We start from the raw sequence: 5,642 nt of genomic DNA, 5'->3' as shown, positions 1-5,642 counted from the left end.
GCGGCCTCTGGAAGTGGAGGCACATATGACACCGATACTTGAGACATCAGAAGAGATACGGAGGTCGTCCAGATTTGTTTTCCTTCCTCTCCTTTTTTGTTATGGCTATGTATCTTATCAGGTGTACATGATATACTCATTTTCTTAGAGAAATCGCAGTGTTTGCGCTAGATAGCCGGGTCGAAAATTTTCAAAAATGGCGTCATTCGCTGTCACACATATATTTGGAAATTACGATCTCTTTACACTTTCGTGGCGGCTTCAGATAGCGGTAGTACGTAGCGCTTACAGAGACATGAAAATGTGCACATTGAGGGGACACTTAAATTGATTACCTTTATTTTTCCTGCCGCTTGCAGATTTGAGCAGTTAATCGGCCCATGCGACGTACAACTGTCACAATTTCTCGAGATGAACTCTACTTCTGCGCAAGCGCACATATTCCTACACGACTTACCCAATCCTTGGAACGTTACTGAGTAAGGCTGGCTGGTCTCCTTCTCCTGCGATGCAAGTGTCGATCGCGAGTACGAACTGTTTCCTTGAGTTTTGGCTTACTCGCATCTCTGCAAATTACCAGCGGGCCTTAGCGGAGCAAGCGCTCTTTTACTCTGGGCTGTTGTGGCCACGACTGAAGAAAAAAAAAAGAAGGAAATAAAAACGCGTGTCTGCCAACTGGATCTCGTTAAACCATCACTCATGCGGACAGAAGGAAGCTGAAAAAGATACGGGCAGAAAAGGGTGATAATACGTGAGGCTCATCGCAACAAACGTTGTCTGCCGCCGAACCAGCGAATGTGAAGGGCTGACGGCAAGGAGCATCTGCCGCAGCCGCGGTGAAGTTTCGTAGGTTCTCAGCCCCGAGGGCTAGAAGCAGCCGCCCCCTTCACTACGCCTTAGTGTTGGCCTTAAAGAAGTATTTTCTTCTAGCGCTAAAAGCTAAAATCTCCATTCCTCAGTAAATCTCGCATCGGCATTGTGAGTGAATAAGTCACGTACATGGCTGTGGCAGGAGGTAGTTGGAAGTTGACATGGCCATGCACTGATTGGTCGTTAAGCTCTGTGACTTCACAAGACCACGTCACATGGCCGAGTTGGCAACTCCGACTTACTATCCTTTGAGAGACGAGGCTAATATGGTAATGCTACCCTCCACGACCTTTGAATTTTCCACTTTAACTTAACTCTCGGTTTCCGCTTATGATTGCGGCATCACAACTCCCTACAGAAACTAATATGATAACTGGTTGACCGGGAAGGAAATGCGCAGTATCGTCACACTTTTTTCATGGACACCTGCACTCGGGAATCTTCTGTGGGGAAATATTGAGAATATGCATCCTAAATTCTGACAAGCGTATTGAGCTCGTGTGGGTGCGGGCTCACTCTGGCAATCTGCCGCCGATAACATAGCCCAAGGACTTATTAGCCGGGCAAATGGCGAACCATGTTGGGTTTCCTCGAGGGCGTGGGCACACAAGTTTTCTAAGGTCACACAGCAAACACGCCTTGACCGCCAACTCACACCCCCTCCCCACTCCCAGCAGATCCCGTGGAGGCATCTCCAGACTCTAATTCTTCGCACCCCTCAGCTCCTATCCTACTACCGACCTATTTCAACCTGTCACCCGAGAGCACTTTGTGCAGAGAGTCGCACGCCATCTTAGATCATATTCTCTTCGGCTGCTCTGTCGATCCTACCCCGCAGGGACAGTTCGCCATCGGATCGTGGGAGGAATGGGAGGCCCTCCTTGCCTGACAGGACCTGAACATCCAACTTCCCTTTGTGAACCGAGGTAACAGTGCCCTTAGCCCTACGCGGCCTGGACATAGGCGTGTAATGTGAGGGTCATGCGGTGGCCCTCACATTTTCCTCCACCCTCTACGTAGACGCCTGCGGCCCTCATACCCTCACCATGGGGAGAGGGGGGTGTACACCGCCGCAGTCGTCCACCAAAACGTCGCAGTGGTCAGCCTAACGCACCGAGCTCAAGAGTTAAGACGCAACACATGATGCGGAGCAAATCGCCATCGCGCTGGCCGCTGAGTTTGCGTCGTTCGACGCAAACTCGGAATACGAGTCCTGGGCCCGTATTCCGAGTTTGCGTCGTTATCGAAGTGTCGCTATCTCACGTCACCTTGAGTCATCTGATTGGTGGAAACGTCGGTACCGGATGTTGCCACTTCGGAATCGGTGGCAACATAATATTCCGGAGTTTCGACCAATCAGATGACTCGAGGTGACGTGAGATAGCGACACTTCGATAACGACGCAAACTCGGAATACGGGCCCAGGACTCGTGGGTCATCACCACCAATTCGAGAGGGGCCACAAGGAATATTTAACAGGGGTATATTTTTCTCTCTACACATCGTATCCTTCAAGAAAGTGACTACCTGGGGCCTCTGCGTCCCGAACGATCCTATGGGCTCCTGCTCACATCGGCCTCGAAGGAAACGGAACGGCAGACGCCGCCGCCCACACACACACTCTTCGAGTGCCGGTTTTAACGGGGTTGCAGCGGAACCCCAAAAGTAGGTGTGTAACGTAGCAGACTTGCAGGACCCTTTTAAAGCCTGCGTGGACATTAACTTACGGGTAATTCAGAATTAGCATGCGGATGCCAGATGAGAACGACAGCCGACATAACGGCAGTGATACGAAGGCGCGTCTTGCTGTTGATGAGGTGATGGTGGTGCATGTCCAGGTCGAAATGGGCCAGAAAGTCGGATCCGAGGAAAGGCTGATGAACTTTGGCTACAATGAAGACTCTACGGAACCATCGCCGCAAGCCAATGTCGAGAGTGAGTGTTTCGGTGAATAACCTAGACACGCCATCTTCACCGTCCGAGAGGACCGCAAGTCTACGCATATGTAGTGGCAGCGGCGACACCAGCATCAGTGGAAAAAACGCTCGTGAAAACAATCCGCAGTTTTACATTGAAGTGGACGCCAGCGTCATGGCAAACCTGTAAGCCGGTACGCAGTACACTTTCGTGCCCCTGCACTCGGACCAAGCAGTTGCCGCTGCTATGAACTCCCTCCCCACTATAGACGTCCACACACCGCAATCACTGCCTTGGTTCCTACCTATGAACGGAAAACTACACGGCGAAGAAAAAAATGGGTATCCTCCAAGGCGTCCGTGTGCTGTGCGATGTCAGTGCACGTTAAAGAACCCCAGGTGGTCGAAATTTCTGGAGTCCTCCACTACGGCGTCTCTCATAGCCTGAGTTGCTTTGGGACGTTAAACCCCACAAACCAACCAACCAACCCAACAACCATAGTCTCTAAGTAGTATATTCTAGGCACTCTACTCAAAGGAGGAGATCCCTAGCGACGCGTTCGGCATGAAGCATGTTTGATGCGACCATGGTGGTCATGTCAAAGGCGGAGCTACCGGGCATGACGCTGGAGACGGACTTTAAACACGCCGACTGCTCCGGCGGCAATAAGGAGATGACATACCCCCCCCCCCTCATGTCAGTCACCCATCAACCACACAAGCCGCAGCAGCAGCCATCGACCCACAACGCAGCCGGGGCTATTGCCGCCGCACACTGCAGCACACGGGCGTCTATACGACAACCTGCGCTACCAGCACTAGTCGTCGCCGATGTACGTGGCTCCCTAGCACCAGACGCCCTACTTGTGCACCGAAGAGCAATGTGGGCACTCTAACAGAGAACGTAAAACATTGCAGTCGGTGGCGGCACGACAATGGCCACCGATGCTCCCGTGTCACCGCAGTGCCCTGCACCATCCGCCCGCTGCGCAGCAGCCATCCTCTCCAACCTGAGTTCGTTCCTCCATCTCACGGCTCTTTATGGACCTCTGAACCGAGTTTGACCTGTCGCCACATAACTTCATCGGACCCCTTCCCGTCCCTCCTCCTCACTACTTTTTTATCGACTGACCGTCTCGGGGGTTGGGGGAGCCTGTAGCGACGCGCGTGGCAGCACCGGCCACGTGCCGAAGGGTGGCGGTAGTAGAAACATTTCACTGCCATTGAAACAAACAGTAGGGACAAAGCCCCCTGCATGACACTTGGGTGCTCCCTTACGACATGGAGACAGCCTTTTAAAGAACGCCCTGGATTTTCGCTTCGGCTGGACGCTGACTCCTCCAGCTGCTCGGGAATAAACGGGGACATGGTTGCTCCTGACTGGCAACCGCTACTCGGGCAACGCCTCCAGATACTTCCGAAACGGAACTTGGACCAACTCCTGCCCTCACGTTTCAAGAAATTACTGAATTATGCCATTTCGGTCACGGAATTTATTCTAATCCCTTGCAAAGGTATTACAAAGGCGGAGGAATGCTTTAAACCAAAACACAGCTGTGCCCGGCAGCCCAGCTTTCCACTCTTAGTTCTGATACACTATGGTCCTGCCTGCTCAGGACAGTACCCGCACTGTGCGGAGAAGTATCTGGACATCTTTCTCATGGTATGGGCATGCAAATTAACCAACATCGCCCAAAAACCCAACGCCACGCGGACCAGCTCAAACTTCCTAAATAATTAATTAATTAAATTGGTTCACAGGAAGGGAAAGGCGCAGTAACTGTCACTCTTGCTCTGTGGACACCCGAACCGCGCCGCAAGGGAAGGGAGGAAGGTGGGAATGAAAGTGGAAAGAGAGAAAGAGGAGCCGTAGTGGACGGCTACGGAGTAATTTCGACCACCTGGGGATCTTTAACGTGCGCTGACATCGCACAGCACACGACGCCTCTTCGTTTCGCCTCCATCAAAACGCAGCCGCCGCGGTCGGGTTCGAACCCGGAAACTCCGGCACAGTAGTCGGGCGTCTTACCACTGCACCACCAATACTCAAAATATATTTTTCGCCCAGACAGAGAGTAAGGGAAGAGGGAGTGGAGAAAGCTGGAAGTGAGAAAGATAATCTGAGTAGTAGCCGCAATAACCCCTGAAATACGGCCTACTTATTCCAACATTTTTTTTTGTATTTTTCTTCAAGTTAGGTTTTGGAGATAATAATTGGTTCATATGAAAGGAAAGGTGCACTATCTGTCACACTTGTTCTGTGGACACCTGAACCGCGCCGTAAGGGAAGGGAGGGAGATGGGAGGGAAAGCGGGAAGAGAAAGAGGTGTCGTAGTGGAGGGCTCCGGAGTAATTTTGACCACCTGGAGTTAACGTGCACTGGACGGAGGATGGCTGCTCCCGGCCCTGATGGGGCTGGGAAAGGTACGTAACCGCCGCTTGCGGCGGGAGCTGCTAGCCTGCCACCGAATTTTTCGAAGGCGGCTCAGCTACAGAGCCAGTATCAGGCCCGCGCATTTTCTTTTCATTCTTCTTACAGCCACACCAATAACAACTGGCTACTAACTAACAGACTAACAACACTAACAGAGGCCACTAACTAACTAACAGAGGCCACTTCGTTTCGCCTCCATCGAAACGCAGCCGCCGGCGGTCGGGATCAAACCCGGGTACTCCGGCATAGTAGTCGCCCGTCTTACTACTGCATCACCGCGACGGGGCAGGTTTTGGGGAAAGGAAGTGCGGTGCACTTTTGGGAGAACACCACAGCATGGCGGATCCCTGCGCGTAACCACATCATGATCACATCACCTTTTTGAAGGTGAAGCGACCAAACGTCGTTGCCCTTGCTTGATC

The sequence above is a fragment of the Amblyomma maculatum genome, chromosome 11 (assembly GCF_055883805.1).
Source record: "Amblyomma maculatum isolate TAMU_Amacu chromosome 11, ASM5588380v1, whole genome shotgun sequence".
Lineage (NCBI taxonomy): Eukaryota > Metazoa > Arthropoda > Arachnida > Ixodida > Ixodidae > Amblyomma > Amblyomma maculatum.
The sequence above is the reverse complement of the archived record's forward strand: the minus strand, read 5'-3'. Positions refer to the sequence as shown.